Source organism: Chroicocephalus ridibundus, chromosome 3, assembly GCF_963924245.1.
Source record: "Chroicocephalus ridibundus chromosome 3, bChrRid1.1, whole genome shotgun sequence".
Classification (NCBI taxonomy): domain Eukaryota; kingdom Metazoa; phylum Chordata; class Aves; order Charadriiformes; family Laridae; genus Chroicocephalus; species Chroicocephalus ridibundus.
Genome location: NC_086286.1, coordinates 19,140,220 through 19,158,564, shown reverse-complemented (window position 1 = coordinate 19,158,564; position 18,345 = coordinate 19,140,220).

The following is an 18,345-nucleotide window of genomic DNA, read 5'->3' as shown; positions in this document are numbered from 1 at the left end:
TTTACACATCATTTCCCTTGCTCAAAACCCGCAGCACTGTCTTGCGCCACTCTTCGTCATTTGGAAGTTCGTTTGCTTTCCCTAAATTTCAATGGGCAGCACGAAGACAGCAATATCAGACTGCTTGCCAGAAACCCTCATCATTTATGCAGAGAAAAGCCTGATTAATTAATCAGTCTTTATTTAAGCACAGAACAGGAAGGGAAAGCGGAGATACAGAGCCACTCCAAAAGAGACTCTGTAAGGAAATGCTATTTTTAATATAAAAGATTGGCTCACGGTGCAGTGTTCAAAGTCGGAAGGACTTAAAAAACTGTTTTCTATTTCTGTTAAGCAGAGCAGTTGCAGTTAGGAAGGCTGGAGCCCACTGACGCTTGTGCATCAGCAACAAGCCTATTTATGTAAGCTGTCAAGTATTAATATCTAAAAAAAATTAAAAAAAAAATCACAGCGCACTTAGTTTGTAAACAGGCAGACAATGCCGGCGAGCCAGGGACACAAACACACACACGCTTCATCTCCTCCCCAGGCGGAGCGGGGAAACGCCGTGCCCTGAACTACCTGAACTCTACATGCAGAGGCGCCTCTGCCAGTCGAACCCGAAGCTGCCAGATAAATGTTCCCTGGGATGCATCCGCGCACATCGGCGTGACATCCTGTGGCAGGTTCGGTTAGTCTCAAGTGCTTGCTCTTACCTATGTTTCCCCCACGCAGCACCACAACTTTTGTCCTTCCCCCCCCACTCCCAAACCCTCTCCCAGCCCCAGGAGAATGGTGGATGCAGGTGGCTGCCTCGTCACATCATGCCATGCTCAAAGACAAAACGAGCGAGAGGGCTTTGTTTTCATCAGCTCCTGGGTTAATTAACACTCTTCTGTCTTTTCTCATTCGGTGGTCAGCGCTGCATCCCTTTTATCATCTCCTTTGCCAGGGGATGGAGGCAGCACCCTCAGCCCTCCCGTTATTTTCTCTTCCGTCCCTGTGAGAGCAGAGGTTTCTGCTGGGGGGACGTGGGGCACTGCCATGCTGCTCCCTGCACATCACGTTGCCTTTTAATATTTCAGGCACGGATCCAGAAACAGCAACGCATTTTTCTGTGTCACAGCAAATACACCACATGGCCAAGCTACTGTTACAGCGTTCGTCTCCAGCAATCTGTGTTTCTCTAGGGTGCTCTTATGTTTAATCTTCAAATCCAGTCCCTCTCCTTAGGTATTTCCCATTCATCTAGAGGGCCACAAGCAATACCTTTCCTCCACGTCAGAGAAAAACCTTTGGTTTAGGTTTTTTTGAGATGTGCCTTGCCCCAGAGGAGGTCTCAGGTGGCTTGGAGAGCCAGCCGGCAGCTTCACCAGCATGGAATACATGAAGATCCTTTCTGCAGGTGGCATCTAGGATAACCCAGTCGGGTTCACTAGGTCTTTCTTAAGACAGACAAAAATCTTAAACTATTTTAGAGCCTGTTGAGACGCAGCTAGTGAACTAGCAAAGTCTGGGGAGCAGGGCCGCGTCCCTTTCTCGCCAAGTGGTGGTGATAGGTCCTGTTCACACCTCACGGATGAACAGTTTTTCCATTAAAAACAAAATATAAAAGGCATCTGTATTTATTTGCAGCAGCACTTTCATAAGAGCTGCCTGAAGCAATATTAGGACTGCATCTCAATGGAATTGACTTAATCATACATAAAATACATACGCTCTTCTCCTGGGACTCGTTAACGGGGCTGGGGGCAGACGGGGCTGAGACCACGCTTCTCGATGGCTAGGTGGGAAAGGGAGCTTTGCCTACTGGAAAGGCTTGAGAATTGCTACCGTAACAGGCTGTGATTTAATGCTAGGAAAAAACTGTATCCCCTCAGTAGATGTACTTGGACTAGATTGTACGTAAGTAAATGCAGAAAAACCTTACTCACCCTCACGTCACTAATCCACACACCTCATAATTTGCACAGGGTGGGGGGAGGAGAGGAAAACCAGCACTCTGCTGCTTGCCAGCCAAAATGGTGATTTCTCACTACCCAGATTTCATTAATTTTCTACAAGACAGCAGCAGAGTATTTAGTAATGTACACAAAAGCACAGGCGGACCCCTGGAGGTATTTATTGCCTTTGCTCTTTGATATCTACTATGCATAACTAGATGCCTATGCACAGGCAGATGTAGAGGCACAGGCTTTACTGGCGTGCCACATTTGAACTGCCACAAATGAAGTGAAATTACACCAGTGGCCGTTATTTGGGGGCAACATCCCTCTTTTCCGTCTGGTTGAAGCTCAAATATTTAACAGATCAGCAAGTAGCGTCTTAATGTCAAGTCACTCTTTCTTTGTATCCTTGTGCATTCTCTGTTCTTGGAAAGACAGCACAGTCATTATCCCCTCCACTTTTCCATCCTTCCCTCTACCCACAAACACTTCAGAGGCAGCGAGTAATTCAGTCACTGCTTTCTCAGAGCTGCCTCCTTACCCGCTGTGAGAGTACACTTTAAATAAGAGCAAATAATGACAGAGAGCCTTTGAGGAGCTAAGGGAGCCTGAACGCACAAGGTGTAGGGTCCCTTGATTGGTAGGAATACACACACCAAGCCCCACGTACCCCAATGAACCTCAGATCATCCCAGTCACGTGCAGGGGCTTGGTAAGCTTCCACTTCATGAAGCAATGGATGTGCTTTAATCCCCCATTGGCAGTACCCAAAAGAGCATCCGCATAAGCAGAAAAAGAAAATTAATCAGTTGCTAAACCTTTCCCAGGAACCACATTACCCTCAGACTTAATGATCTCATCTGCTGGTTACTGGCTTTGGGGCTTTTCTTAACAGCTCCTGATTCTCTTGGTCCTCTTTCCCTGGGAACGCTGCTTTTTCCATACACAGGCACATAATTGTCAAGGCGAAATGGTAACACCACTCATGTTCAAAGTTATTGCTCCACAAGTACACCAACATGTTATGAAAAAGCCCCAGGACCCACAAATCTGTCTCGTTCCTCCTTAATTGGGCCCTACAAGACTTTAGAACTACAGATAGCAAGAAGGAACTGAATACACATATCCACTAAACAAGCCAAACCATAAATATTTACTAAAAAAAATTTTCTAAATGTTCTTGCCCTTGGAAATTTTGCTGCTGAGTAAACTTGTAGAATGAAAAAGATAGTGTCCTGACCTTAGTGCCCCTTCCCTTTGTGTTTGGTAGGAGGGTCTCCCTGCCTCTTCAGCCAAGAGCAGCCAACCACCCAAATTTTACTCGAGCGACCTCCCACGCGCAGAGATCCCTCCCACCAGCATCTGTCTCGCCCTACCCAGCGGTGGGAAGCGGCCCACACCGTCAGTCCTGACAGGTCCCGTTCAGAGCAGCACTTTACCACAACACAGACATCGGCATAACTGAAATGCCGTGGAGTCAGAGGCAACCTCGGCATTTCAGTTGGCAACAGCACCGCTCTGCTGCCACCAACAGCAGGATCTCCTCCCTCTCGGGAAGGGGGAAGAGGAAGAAAAGGACTCCTCACATCTCTGGTCATACTCTGTCGTAACCCTCGAGGAACACACAGTGTAAGCCTAGGGGAGCATTTCAGCCTGCACGTTTACCTATTTGGTCTTCACAAAGCTGAGGAAAATGTGGATTCGGGATCATGAGAACTTACAGGAACATGACCAACGCTCACAGCTCTACCCAGCCTCAGCCAAAACCTCATGTTTTGGATGAGAACAAGTCATTTTGGAGACCCTCCTGAGGAAGCCAGCTCATTGTTTTCTGAAAACAGGGCACCGGTCTATAATCAAAGCCCCAAACCCAGACGCTTGTGAGTATCCCACACCTTTCCGTCAGGTAGCTCTGAGAGAGATGCGTTTCGCCACAGCTGCTGCTTGAGCCACTTCTAGCCATGCATGAAAACTGACCCCAAGTTTCATGAGTTTTAGCCATGCTATAATTCACACTCTCCTGCAATTATTGTCATTTTATGACTTTTAATTGCGATGGTTTGATTCTATTACATCTCATTAGATAAGACATGATTTTATGATGAGTCTGTACTTCACACTGATCGCTGGCTACTTAGTTTTATGTGACATCTGACCTTTTAGGAATTTCAACTCCCTTTTAATTTCAGCTTTACTCCAGGTTCGTACCACATTTATAATGAAAGGCTGGATTCCCACACACCTTTGGGGGTCCCAGCCCGTGGGCTTGGGGAATGGCAGCCCCCTGAGAGCAGAGGGAGCTGCATCTCCCCATCCTTGTGTCACCAAGGTTCAAGTTAGGAGTGTCTGCAAACTTGCCCCAGGGACAGGAAGGAAAGCACAAGGCAACACAGATTTTTGTAAAGTCATACTTGCAATGAAACATGTCTCACCCTCCCTGAGCAGCTCCCTTTCTGAGGGGAAGCATTGGGAACAGCAGGATCTCTCGCGAAAGCTCACCGTTACGTTAGGATGGACTAGAACAAGTATCAGTGTTTGGTGCAGACGTTTTTCAGGCAAGGTACAGACGTCCTGGACTCAAGATCATTTCCAAGCCCCTTTTTAAGCACTGCATAACAATTGCATCAACACGTGGCTTCTTCTGATGGAAATTCTCATTCACGACTGCCTATTCCCACCCTTTCCAATCAGACAGAAAATGCTCTTTCTTGTGCAAGCCCAGTCCTAACCTATGTCCCCTTAACCAAATCCCTCCTTCATGATCAACCAGGACAGATGTGGAGAGAGGGCCGTGATTCCGCTTATTATCCAGAAAGCTACTTCTTTTTTAAATGTCTTAAATTTGCTTCATTCAAGATATCTAATGCAACCCCTTCTCACCCCAAATTGTATGCCACTCAGAAACACTGTTCAGCCCCGCCTGGTGGCAATTATTATGGCCCTAGTTTGTTTCAGGTTCATGAAAAGGCTTCTATAGATTCTGGCAGCAGATTTGTTTGTTATTTTTATGTAACATTCACAGACCACAAGCGATCACTAAGGGCGAGAGTGTTATTGCCAAAGAACTTCACCCAGGCTGGCGGTAGCACTCTATTACTTTAAAACAAATAAAAGGAGAGGTAGCTCAGTTTCCCTGCCTGTGCCCACAGACCAAGAACAACAACGTCTTTGAGTGAAAACTATGCAGACTGATCCGCCACTCATTAAATTGCTTACATAGTAAAAAAAAATAAAAAAAAATAATCAGGTTTTAATGGAGGTTCCAACCTACAATTGGGTTTCTCTGATGCTGAAACCCATTCACAACTAACTGATGCATTTCACGTATGCCACAGGTATCTCCCAGCTTTTGGAAAGTACCTGGCTGGACGGGATTTGATAAGTGACCTGACAATACAGATGGACTTACCCCATCACCTTTCTGCCAAGCCATTTGATTGCCAGAAACTCAAATTAGTTTCCTGAAGTAGAAACTTAAAGATCACGCAGTCCATTAGGAAGGGAGGAGATCACAGCAAGGCGATGCTTCAGGAATTGAATTTGTCAGGTCAGAGTAGCTTAGAAGCAAGGAATGAGGTTTACTTCTTTCCAATTTAGAAGTTAATTTAAGTTATTCACTGCAATTTCAAAACCCAGTGTTGCTATCAGAATTGTAATGCAGTAAGGATATAAAAACCTCAACACAATTACGGTAAAAAAGTGATGTAAAGTACATTAATAAAATAATTACATTAAATAATTATCCCCTTATTTGCATTCAAAAAAAAAAATCCTTTAAAGGATTACGGAAGAAGCTTGAAATAAAATTACTCAGTCAACCAGTTAGTATGTGGTTAGGATGACAGAAAGCAGGCTGGCTAATTGTTTATGGAAGGTTATTGCTGTGGCATTCAACCTCAGGGTCAGTTAAGGAGAAGATGATGAAGCAGCAAAGCTAAGCTAGAGCAAAATAAACCGCATGAGCTACCCGTAGTGGGAGAAATATGCTGTCAGGGGATTGAGGTGGATCAAATTTTAAGCGTGACTGATGGTCACCACCATCCACGGAGTCAGGAAGTAAGCAAGCAATAAAAACCTGGTGCTAAACATCACAAAGCTTGAAAATCTGGACTTATAAGTAGCCACTTTCAAATAGGTACACAGATTTTGGCTTGAACTGCCACAGTTAGTGTGTAATTTTAAAAGCATGGGTACAGAGAAGCAGACTTATTTTGTAATCACTCCAATATTGTGGTTTTGATAACTAGACTGGAATTTGAACTTTCACTGGTTTATTTTCTGGGTTAGAGTGGGGCTGATAAGGAAGAAAAAAGGACCATCTTTTCTGAGAAATATTGCATTCTGTCTGGTAACTGGGTGCTCAAAACATAATAACAAGTGGAGATCTAGAAAAAAAAAAAAAAAAAAGAGAGAGATATTTTTCTTTACAAGTTACCTTTAAGTTTCCATTTACAGAACACAACCAGAACCTGGAGAGAGGAGCAACAAGAACCAGGTGTGCGGAAGGAGCACCAAAGTCTCCGACCCCTCGAGAGCTTCAGGCAATGTTTGCAGGGCTCTTGAGAGGGTTTTACTTTGCAGGAGCTCAGAAGCTTTGGCGACTCCATCCCCAAGGCAGTAAAAAGGAAAAGAAGATGCTTAAAAGGAAGTTTGCAAACTCATGAGTCACCTGGACTTTGGTGGAGCCACGGAGCTGTAAATGGAGAAGCACCAGACTGTCTCTCTAGCTACACCACTGCTCACCACTGAGTTCCACTGGGGTGAGAAATCCTCTCTCTTGGAGAGCTGAGGGCGCCCGTGCTCCCTTCACTGGGTCACCAGCCCGGCAAAGCGGACACTGCAGCCGTAACCTCCATTTTCCTGGTTTCTGAACTTGCGTTTGCTCCACGCTGAATATTTGGATGAGTTTCCTCCAAGGGTTTCCTCCAAGAAACCACATACATCTTTCCTGAGGCCACTGTTCAAAAACAGGCAGAAAATGCCATGGCACAAGAACTGTGCGTCTCTCAACTTTCTTAAAAGTTTACTCAAACTGCTAATTGCGAGGACGCTTTTGAGGAAATTAGATTGCTAATGCTGTGATCACAGGTCTGTAAAAATTTTGCTAGTGACTTTCAAAAAAAAAAAGCTATAAAATTCTATAAAATAATTCAGAGGAGGCAATCCTAGTTCCATCCACGCAAAACCAGAACTGTCCAAACAAGACAAAATCCTGAAATCTACATTTCAATAGAGAACTGTTGCTGCAAAAATTATTTTAAATGATGCTTTTTACATTATCAGTGGAATTATCTGTATGAAATGAAACAAATGCTCTTCTGCAAGCAATATGCAGATGCTTTTCAAAGAAATAAGAGGGAAACTACCAACTAAAGAAAATATCTGAATTATTAAGATATTAAAATCCCTTTTTGGCATACTTTGCTTGCTTCTAACTTGACCTTAGATGGCAGCTTCTCCACAGGACTGGTTTCTTCATAATTATGAATGATTTTGTTCCTTTCAGCACATTTTCAGCTAATTTTCATATATCGTATTGCAGGTCTTTCTACCTGCCTTCACCACTTGTTCTCTTTTATCATAAAGAAACCAACTTCAACGTGGTGCTTTCTTCCTTTCACAATTTTCTTGACTACGCTAAACATCAAGCCTCCTTTAATTTAACACTAATCATCCCTAGTGAATACCTAAACCCTTTTGTTACGTCTCTGAATGACCCAGGATAATTATGCACAAAGTCACAGGGGTCATACAGCTGAAAAGACAACAGGAACGTTTTTCCCCCCCAAGATGAATTAAATGCTCTGAATTAGAAAGACACGTGTTGCCTTTATCTATAGCCTGGTATTCAGGCATACTTTGATTTCTTACTAGCATCTTGCAATTGGAAAATTATGCTTTCACTCAAGCTCAGAAGAGCATGGCACTTCAGGCACAAGGCTGTTGGCATGGCTGAGCACTAGGAAAGTGGAGCTGAACAAGTCAGTCGTGGGCAACGTGAGGCCCTTGGCTTTCAAGCGTATGAACTTTGATACTCCCTACTTCTTGGGTTGCTCTTTGGCAATTCGAAGCACTATGTCGACTTCAGTTGCATAATATTGTTTCAGAAACATACTAATGTTCCCGCTCTCGTTCATAAGCATTCCTATCCCGTTACCACATGCAGCAGCAAGTGCTCTTCAAGTGCTTTCAGAGTGAATCCGGAGAAGTGCACCGTCACTTGCTCCTTAAGCTACAGCTCCTCTCTGAGGACCCCCAACTAATTTCAAACTAACAATACTTTCTGCAAGGAGCACCGAACCCTGAGATGCAAGCGATTCCCTCTGCTCATTTTACAGGTGAGAATGCTGAGGATGAGAATTAAGATCACACTTCACCACATAAATGTCTACCTGCCTGGAAAGAGGATCAGAAACAAGGAAACCTCCCCGACACAGCTGTCAGATCAGATTCCAGATCAGGCTGACCAGTCCCTGCTGTAACCCTGCACTGACTGGTGGCCAGCCTCGGGTCAGGATGTGCTCCAGGAAAGGATCTCGCATCCCTCAGAGTGTGAATATGGCATCGCTACAGCCACAGCACCACCCTCAGCAGCATGGTTCTTGATGTTGCCTTGGAGTCGACAGTTTCCAGGGGTCCCAGCTGGTCTGGACCCTCACATGGAGATCCAACACTGAACGACCAACTCAAACACATGCCCAGAGTCAATAGCAAAGGAGGAGTTGCACTTCCCAAGACTATAGACTTCAAACTCCCGAAAGGCCTTCTCCTACTACTTTCAGGATATCAAGTGAAGGCTTTTCCCAGTAAATATAGCTGAGTGCTTCTAGTGCTAGTCTGAGTGGTCCAAAGGGAATCAGGCTAACAAACATTAGCAAGGAAGAAAAAAAATACTGGCATAGAGTATGTTGTTAGAAACTGTCATCTAGAAGGAAAGCTTCACTCCCCTCTAAGTTTGCCAGGCTCAGGAGACTGAAATAGTAGTTTGGGAAAGCTTGAAACTCTGGGGAGCCTCTGTAGGTCAATGTTGTTTTGTGTTTTTTTTGTTTTTTTTTTTTAAGATCTCTCATGAGTGTAAGAATATATCATTATTTTCTATAAGGAGAATTTCACCTTCACATTAAGATGCAACTCACGAATACACGTCTATTTGTCCCCCCTTTTCCAACCACATAGACTTGGTAGAACAAATACATTGTCAACACCTGCCCTCCAAGCTACTGACATGGACATTTTCCTTTCTCAGCCACAGTCCCATAAAGTCTGGTTTAGCAGTACCATGACCAGGAGCCCGCGCCGCAGCACAAACTGCCTGAAGACAATAAAAACAGGACGCAGGGGCCTCTTTCTGTTTTCTCTCTCCCATCAAGGCCAGGCCGGACCCTTCTCCAACCTGACTCCAACCACGAGTGAACACTTGGACTCACCTGGCAGAAGAACAGCCACGTTTCAGGATGTCAGCACACCACTCTGACGTCGTTAACAGAGCCGTGTCACACTCGTGATGCAGGCAGCGCAGGCAAGTGCTGGGCACCAGCGGTCCCACCGGTGACCCACACAGACCCTACGCCAGCCCCTGGGGAGGCACCTCCACAGCCTCAGGGTGCTTCAAAGTCTGTAAAACAAACGAGGCAGTCAGGAAACACCGCTCACTCTGTTCACATTTACTATTTGGGATTGCTATCCGCTGGGAAACACTGACATTCCTTATGAGAAGAAACACCATCATTTCAAAAACTGCCTGCACTGAGCAGGCATTTAAAAATGGTTCATTTGAAGATGACCAAAAAGTTTTTGACAAAAGTCAAAACACTTCTTTCCAACAGCAACTTTATTTCATCTTAGATATGCGTTCAGAAAATGAAGTCCTTTTTTGGGATAAGCAACTGAACCGTTTCATTGCTAAAAAGGTCAAAGTGACATGCTCTGACCTTATCAAAAAGGTTTCTTTCCAATTGTTTTCTAAGCAAAAAACCTTATTAGAATTATGCATTCGATGCAATGTCTTGCTGTTAATGAAATTAATCACTTTCCTAATGAAAATTATGTTATTTTAATTTTCCTAATGAATAAAATCAAAACATCTTATTCCAAAAATTCTCATCAGTTCAAGTTAAAAGAGAATTACCTAAGAGCACGACGGAAACAGAGTATGTCAGCTTCAGATGAGCACAAAGGGGTGCTTAGCCCTGACATCCACCCAGCATGGAAAATTCTCGCCCCAAATAGATCAAGTTCATCAAAGTTTTAAGGAACTGAAACCTGAGCTTTCTCATGATAAGTGCAAGGAAACCGCAATGAGGCTAACAGAGCCAGCAGGGTCGATGACAAAGTGCCCAAGTCCCCTCCGTAAGGCAACAGAATTTAACCTTCACAGCAATGGGTTGGAAGCCAAGATGGTTTTCCGGTGGGCGAAGCTGCCAACGGGCTGGATGTCCAGCCTTGTCTCCCAGCATTAGGATGCCAGTCGGACCCAATCGGCTTTCAGTCACCAGGATGCGGTTAATCCCAGGCCCTCCCTGGGAAGCTGAAGACTCCAGGAGGATCTCAAACCCTTGGACAGGCACACAAGGTCTCCATTGCTTTCTGCAGGCATCCTATCTCAACCCAGCTCTCCTCGCTGCCTAGAGCGGGGACTAAGGTGGGTGGGCTTTTGGCCTTGTAGAAGCTCCCTTTCTATCTGCCTCACCATTTCCATCTCGCTCAACCAAGTCAATAATATCATAAAGAACTGTGTGAAGCTAAATTATTGTTTTTCTCCAGCCCAGCTCCTGGGACACGTTCCTTTCCCTGCTCAACAGCTCATCTCAAGAGGTCCGGCTGCCAGAGGTGGTGTTCCTGATTCCCCACCACTCAGCAGAGATCTGGCATTGTCCCTCAAACCCAAGGGAGGAGGGACTCACTTCTGCACCCAGTTTTCCCCTGTGTGAGCCACCCTCTGTTTGGCATCCCCCACGCACGGTACTTTTCAGGAAGGCGGTTATGCCCTTTCCACCCTCCAATCATTAAAAGCCTTAAATTTTTTCACCATAAAGGTGAAAAAGAAAGCAAAGAGAAATACTATCTCCAGCTGAAGAAGAAAGGAAAATTTTAATAGGCAAAACATCACTATTCTGTGGGTGTAGGGCATGTGCCTGGAGTGCTACTGAAGGCATCTTGCAGACAGAAACATGGAATTGGAGAGGTTAAAGAAGCAAAAATACTATAGTATATTTCTGTGGGATCTTAGGATGATCCTTTTGCCCAGTTTCTCCATACGTGACCCTTAGTCTGACAGATTGCACTAAGTCATGGTTCCTCCGCTTCCTCATGTACAATGTGCGGTCATCCTAGCGAAAGCAAGGCAAAGGTAGCAGGAGCTTATTTACTTAATTCCTCAGTAGTTTATCTAGACATATCCAGCCCAGTCACCCCAGGAATTCACCAGGGAGGGACATTAGGTCCAGCAGACCCTGGATTTGCAAGGTGGTGAGTGGGAAAGGGCTCAGCTCTGCGGGAGCCTGTCTTGAACCAGGCTGGTGCTGATCAAACGGCTGCAGGGGGCTGCCGGCATCCAGCTGACATATCCCCACCACGTCGGGGTGCGCTGTAAGAAGCTGCTGTCTATCCGTTCGGTCCCCCAAGCCAATAGGACACGCACAAGCCAAATGAAGAAAATAGACGAGGAAAACATTCCTGGCTTTCAACAGGCATTGGCCTGTCCCAAAAACAAATCTCCCGCTTGCACAATACTTAGTGACCCGCGTATCATGTGGGTGCAGAAGGCCAAATCCCCATTTAGCAGCCAAAACAGCGGTACCGTCACTCCTGTGCTTGCCCTGTCACTATGGTCCCTGTCTTTGTACAACTTTCCCCCATCTTGCCACACCAGGTGGGCATCACTCCGCATCTCATGGTGCGCTGCACGGCCCCTGCCCCAGGCAGGAACATTTCCCGAGTCCCCGTCAGACCCCAACTTTGGCTTTCTTGTCCAGTGTAGTCCCTCGCTCCTACCGCGAGGATTTCAGGATGATTGCAACAGGACCGAGTGCTATTGAAGACTCAGGTTCCGTTTTCAAGAGCAGCTCACACCGCCTCTCAAGAGAAAGCTTCTGCAAACACAGCTTAGACTTGAAGTCACTGAGGACAGCAAGAAAACACAGACTTGGCTTGTTAGCAGCACTCTTTATAGCCCATGGGAAAGCTTGGTGCAGGTGTCCAAGAAGAAAGGGGCAGGGGGGGAAAGAAGGGAGAAGCACAATAGCGTGGTCCCTTTGCCCAACAGCTCTCTCTGAATTATGTCCTCTGGCTTTAAAGCCGAGGCTGTAGCAGAGTAAAGCCATTCCAGCCGCGTCCAGGGCTGGTGGGGTGATGGAGCACCGTTCCCACCACACAGGTGCTTGTGCTGCACAGCTGATGGTCACCGGCATGGGCAGCAGCTCCACCGCCCCCCTGAGCGACGAGAGATGCTGGCGCGATGGTTCACCGCTCACCAGCACAACCCCCCGTGCTGCAGGGCCTGCCAAAGCAGCTCTCCTGCTCAGCCCCAAGGTTGCACAGACATCTGCGTACACCCTCATAGTCTCCCAAATTGCTTCAAAGCCCCTCATGCCCTGGGTCGTCTCTGCCATGGAAAGGCAGCCCAGCCAAGTGGAAGTCCCTTTGGGGCTGTGCTGGAAGCTTGTCTTTTCCAAATACGTCGAAAACAGAAGGCCAGGGCTGGATGCAGGTTTGCTGAGATCAGGGCTATTCTGGTGCAGACAGGCTATGTGCTGCTGATAGGGAGGATTAATGAGCCGGGCTGCTCATCTGTTGCAATTAGAAACAACACTACAACTATTTTGGTGCCATTTCTCTGCAGAGTACTCAAACGGCTTATCAGGCCCTTCTATATCTCCACGTAATCGTGGCTTTGTTAAATATAGGATGGTACGCTGCTGTACACACACATTGCTCTTCGTTTAGAGCTGAGGTGCAGAGGACCGTCTGCTAATGCTCGTACAGCAGCAGAAAGGTGTTTCGTGAATGGCACTAATAAGACTTCAGTGTCACTTTTCTCAAGCTACAATTGCCCTGGCAATTTCAGTGCATGTAGGAGATTGGGACACAAGGAGGACCTAATCTGCTCCAGCTTCAAGAAGGGCCTCAGTGTCTGAAGGTGTAGCTAATCACCACGTTTATCAGCAACCAGCTGAAGCTTTAAGAGATGTTTTTGTGACATTAGTAAAGCAAGAGGAGTTGTAGCTCCTGGGCTCCGTTCCTCCCCTCTGCTCTGTGGCCATGGACGTCCCTCTCACCTGCCCCAGCCGCAAAATGGGAGGGACAACACCCATCTAAAGGATGAGGTCTTGCCTCCTGCTTCCATGGGGTTATTCACAAGCACAGGTCCTAACTAGGGACAGAGAGGAACTCCCAGAGAAACCCAATCCTGTCTTATAGCAAAGATGTGTTCAAGGCCAGGCTGGATGAGGCTTTGAGCAGCCTGGTCTGGTGGAAGGTGTCCCTGCCCAGGGCAGGGGGGTTGGAACGAAATGGTCTTTAGGGTCCCTTCCAACGCAAACCATTCTATGATACCGTGTTTCATACAGATCTTATAGAGCTATAAACATTTTATCTGCCTAGATCCCCTGACAAAGATAATTCATGACTCTGCACAAAAACTTAAATTACACATCAAAAATTCAGAGTAGCATCTGGGCTCTCATTTCAAGCCTTCTGAGATTGTTACTGATGCTCCACAGGCAGCCAAGTTCATCTGGCAGCAACAGCCCCCCCAGTGCACTGGAGTCTCCCTTTCAGGCAGTGCCAGGGACCCCAGCCCAGAAGAGACAAGCCCAGAAGGGTTTCTCCATAGGTCACACTCCAGCGGGAGCAACGTCTGAAGCGCAGCTGGACTTCACGCTGTGGCCTGATGGTCACCACAGCCCTCAATACCCAAGGAGCGCGGCTGAAAACCAAGGAGGGTTTGGAGGAAGAGCACAAGGTGTCAGTGTGCTCCTCAGCACCTGTTTGCCTCCGGCTGGAAACAAATCTTTATAAGGTCCTACCAGTACCTGAAAAAGTTTGGTCTCAGGTGACGGAGCAAAGCAACTCGATGCAGATGTGGAGCACGGCATCAACACTGGATGCCTTGAAAAGAGCTTTCAAATGGATGTTAGCAGGGCAAAGCTTTGTTTGGGTCTTTCAGATGGACCTCTGAAAACGTAAACGGCTCCAGGCAAGCTCCTCAGCCCAGATACCAATACCTCACAGTTTTTCACGCCAGCATCCTCTTCATCACCCCAATGGATTTTAGCAAATGACCAGGACATGCTCTTGGGGACACCACTGCCTGTGCCTCCGGCTAGGCATTTTGTATCTGCACGTGTCCTGGACCAGAGGGAGATCTTAGAAATCCAGTGGCTCTCTGTGCAGAGTCCCTGCAGCACAGACAAACCTCTGTCCATCCTTATAGCAAGTGACTGCTCTGCTCCACAATGCGATCTTCTTTAAACGCTCCACTGGCGTCTGCCAGAAGCGCAACTTGATATGAAGCCCCCAAGTGCCAGGCAGCTCCTTCATCTCTCCGTGACAAAAAAATCTTCATGATAAATCCATGTTCTCCAATGTCACCTCTTATATATAGACAATCAAAGAAGCTAAGGTACTTAAGCAGAAGTGTGAAGACAAGGCATATGAGTCAAATTACACATAACCCCTGGTTTAGTGCTTTTATCTATCAGAAATAGTTTGTTGCATATTTTAACTTTACTCCCTGATTCACGTTACATTTTTTTTTTTTAAATGTTTCTGTACTGTGGTGAGGTCTCCCCTTCACAGACGCTGCAATTCTGATCCCCAGGAATAAAACTTTGTTATTTTCCCTCGTCACTGAAATGAACCCAGCCCCGAGGCTCCGTGCTCCCTCTGACAAACTCACATCACAGCCGGGGAACACGCCGAACAGACGGGCATCTCACGGTGGAGGACTTAAGCCAGACTGGATCCAACCAAATTCAACAGGAGCTCAGACAGCTCCCGAGGCAAGGGACCATATCTCTACACCCTCCAGGATACCGGCTCCATAAAGATGCAAGAAGACGATCAGCCGCTGAGTCACCAGTGGGATTTCTGGCTGCACACTGGGTAATTCCTGCTACGTACAGCTCATTCCACACCTGACAGGCCTCCCCACCCTGGGCAGCACCAACTAGAGACTGGGACGCCACTCAGCAATGCGTTAATTTTGTCATCCCAACAGCATCCCTCGTTTCTAGTAACAAGGCGGTTGCAAGCAGGAATTGCTGCAGGAGAAGGTCTTGGACTCTGGCTTCCCTAGGAGAGATGCTGCCTGGATAAAACCTAAATCAACCCAGGAGCCCATCAGGATCCCGCTGCAGTACACCTTCAAAATGACTGGCTTTAAATTGCTTTCATCAGGGTTGGAAAAGATGCGGTAGACAGCTGAAGCAAGACAAGAAAGGAGCCTGCTCCTCCATTCCATGCTCCGCTGGGACAGAAGTCCAACCGAGGGAGTGGAGACGGCAGAAGAAAGAAACCCCTCAGCAAATGGAGCACCCAATTGAGCAGAGAGATTAATATTGCACCTGGCAGTGGGATGATGCCAGGGGCTGGCAGCACCCGGGACCACTCCTGGGAACACGGCATGGCTTGAACCACCTCCCTTTGCTGCCAGCAGCAGCACGCTCAGGGGGAAAACCAAGGGCTCTAATTATCGGCTACTGATGTCAGTGTGTGCTCAAACCATTTGAAACCTGCTCATCAGTAACCTCCTCTGCGGTACCTACAAGAGCAGCAGGCAAACATGCCACAGGAAAGCAGATACCTGCTAATGAGACAGCCATCAACCACTTGTTATCTCTCTTCGATTACCTCCTTAACTCAGTCAAGAGATAGCACGCTTTATTTTTGTCCTCCCTACTGAATCAGCATCTTCAGTTCCTAGAGGCTTTCCCATTTCTGGTACTGCACACGCTGGGAGCCATCTCCACCGTGGCCAAAAAAGCTCCCGCTCCGCTCGGCGCTTGCCCACACCCCTTGTGTCTCCCATCTACATCTTATCAGCTCCTGCCTGTGCTTTTGAACACACCCCCCTACAACGAGTCATTGGCAGATCTTGTGGCCATAAGGTACCAACGCGCTTCCTACGTGATTGCTTCATCTTGAAACACTCCTAGCCTGCATCCGTCAAGTGGGTGGGAGAGAGACCTTTGATTTGTCTTTCCCCAAAGGATGCTAGCGCAGCATTTGTGAAAGGTAAAGTCATAGGAAGCCTCAGAAAACCAACCGCCAAGAAAAAAAGTGGTATTTGGTTTGATCCCAAGTGTGACACAAAAGAACGAAGCATGCGAGAGACTTTGCACAGAAAGTTAAACCATCTCCTGGCTCTGAAAGTCCAACCTTAAAATCAGGATATCTTGCGAGACCAATGAATTGAACAGTTTAAGCTTTAACAGAAATTTACAGCAGGTCTTAAAGCTCTCGCACGCTGACAGTTCACCATTTGGTGGAGTTCCCAGTTCGTAAAGAGAAAGTGGATTTGCAACCAGAAGCGGCACTTGCTCCGAACACCCTGCCTGCCTTTGCAAGCTGGATCTCAGGGACCCACTCCCCAGAGCCGGGTCTTCAGGGTAATGCTCTCAGAAACACACACTCACGGGTCTACCCCAAGATCCCCAATGGGGAGAAGTGGAAAATAAGGTATGAGGTAATCTAATTTTCCAGGACAGTACCTATTTTAGCACACCCTGCACACATGCACGCAACGCTGACGCCGAGAGGGGAAAAGCAGGTCCCATCCTCGCTGATGCTCATGCGTGTGCCAAACATTATCAAATGATTTTCCTGATTTGTTTTGTTTTAACCATGCCCCATCTCGGAGAGGCCAGGAGCGTGCTACAGCCAGTGGTAAGAGCAGATCAGTGATCAAGCCTCAATTCTGGCCTTAAAGTCAAAAATAACCTTTCCGGAAAATTCTGCAACAGAGCAACGACAATGTCTGCTGAGATTCCTTCGTGGCTGTGGCTCCTACCCCTTCAGCCTTGTTTCCCCTCTTAGAAATGAGGGAAAATTCCTTTTTTTTTTTTTTTTTTCTCCTGGCTAGGAGCACGTGGTGCTCAGACAGGGGCTTCCTGCTGATACACAGGCACATATTCACCACGTATCACATCAGGTGCCAGCAAGGAGGCATCCCCAACACACGTGCACACAGGCAGGTCTCCATGCGTGCCAAACGCGAGAACTTACACGGCTGCGAACTTGATCCTGGTCTAAGGCAGCGTGTGGCAGCCGAGGCCACACCAGCGAGGACGCCGTGAGTCACGCCAGCGTGGCAGACCCTTGGGAGAGCTGTGTCCCACGTAGGCGGCTCACACGCTCCCCGTGCTGAGCAACCCGTTCCCCTGGCAAAGCGTCGGCACTATTACACAGCGCTGACGGCCACAAACACGGGCTGCGAGGACCAACCTTTCAGCCAGCCCTCAGTCCTGCTGCTGCTGCTTTTGCTTCTCTGGCACCAAAGAGGTTTTCTAACCTCCTCCCTGATGTCAAATGACCTGCACCTGCAGCTCATGGGGAGCAGCTGGAAGAGGTTGAGCCTAAATGCAAGGAAAGGGGTGGGGGGAGGAAGGGAGGGAGACCATCTCTGCTAAGGGACCTCCTTCCTCCTGGAGCATGAAGGCTCCCAACCAGCTTAAACGGTGACTTCTCTGTCCGGCCGCTCTCTCCTTAGCCCCAGGAGCAGTCACAGTCGCCCAGGTTTTGCCAGCTGGGCAACGCTCGCTGCCAAGAGCGTCTCAGCAAAAGGACCAATATTGAGCATAGAAAAGGGAAAAAAAAAAAAGAAAAAAAAAATCAATTCCAGTAGAAAAATAATTTAATAAAGGGATAAGTTTCAAGAAAATATCTGTATAGTAACAACATTTTAAGTAAAATGTCCACAAAAATATACATGTCTAATGTGATTATACATAATTTTTCCAACAGGTCCTGTTTTAAACTTGGTTCAGTCCATCTAGGCTTTCATCTAGGAAAAACCTTCCCTGCTACCAGACTTCCTGGGATATTATCAGTTTGCACAACAGAATCATATGAGAAATGTTTTCTATCTCAATTTAGGCTCATACAAATAAACCTTAGAGTTGGTAACAGTCCAGAAGAGATCAGGTTATTATCGTTGAATTTAATTATCATTAAAAAAAAAAAAAGTAAATACAAACAAAGAAAGCAAAAGTCAGCCACCTAAGGGATGCTGTTGGGCAGAAACACCAGCCCTACAATACACACCACACTTAACACTGACACAGCTGAAAAGGAGGGGGATGAAGGAAAGATGGGCAAGTGAGAGGGGAAAACCCCAGGAGGAGAACTCCCAGGAATCGTGGAACTGCTAAAGGAGCAGGCTATCGAGAGGCCAGGAAAAGCACACAAGAGACCAACATAT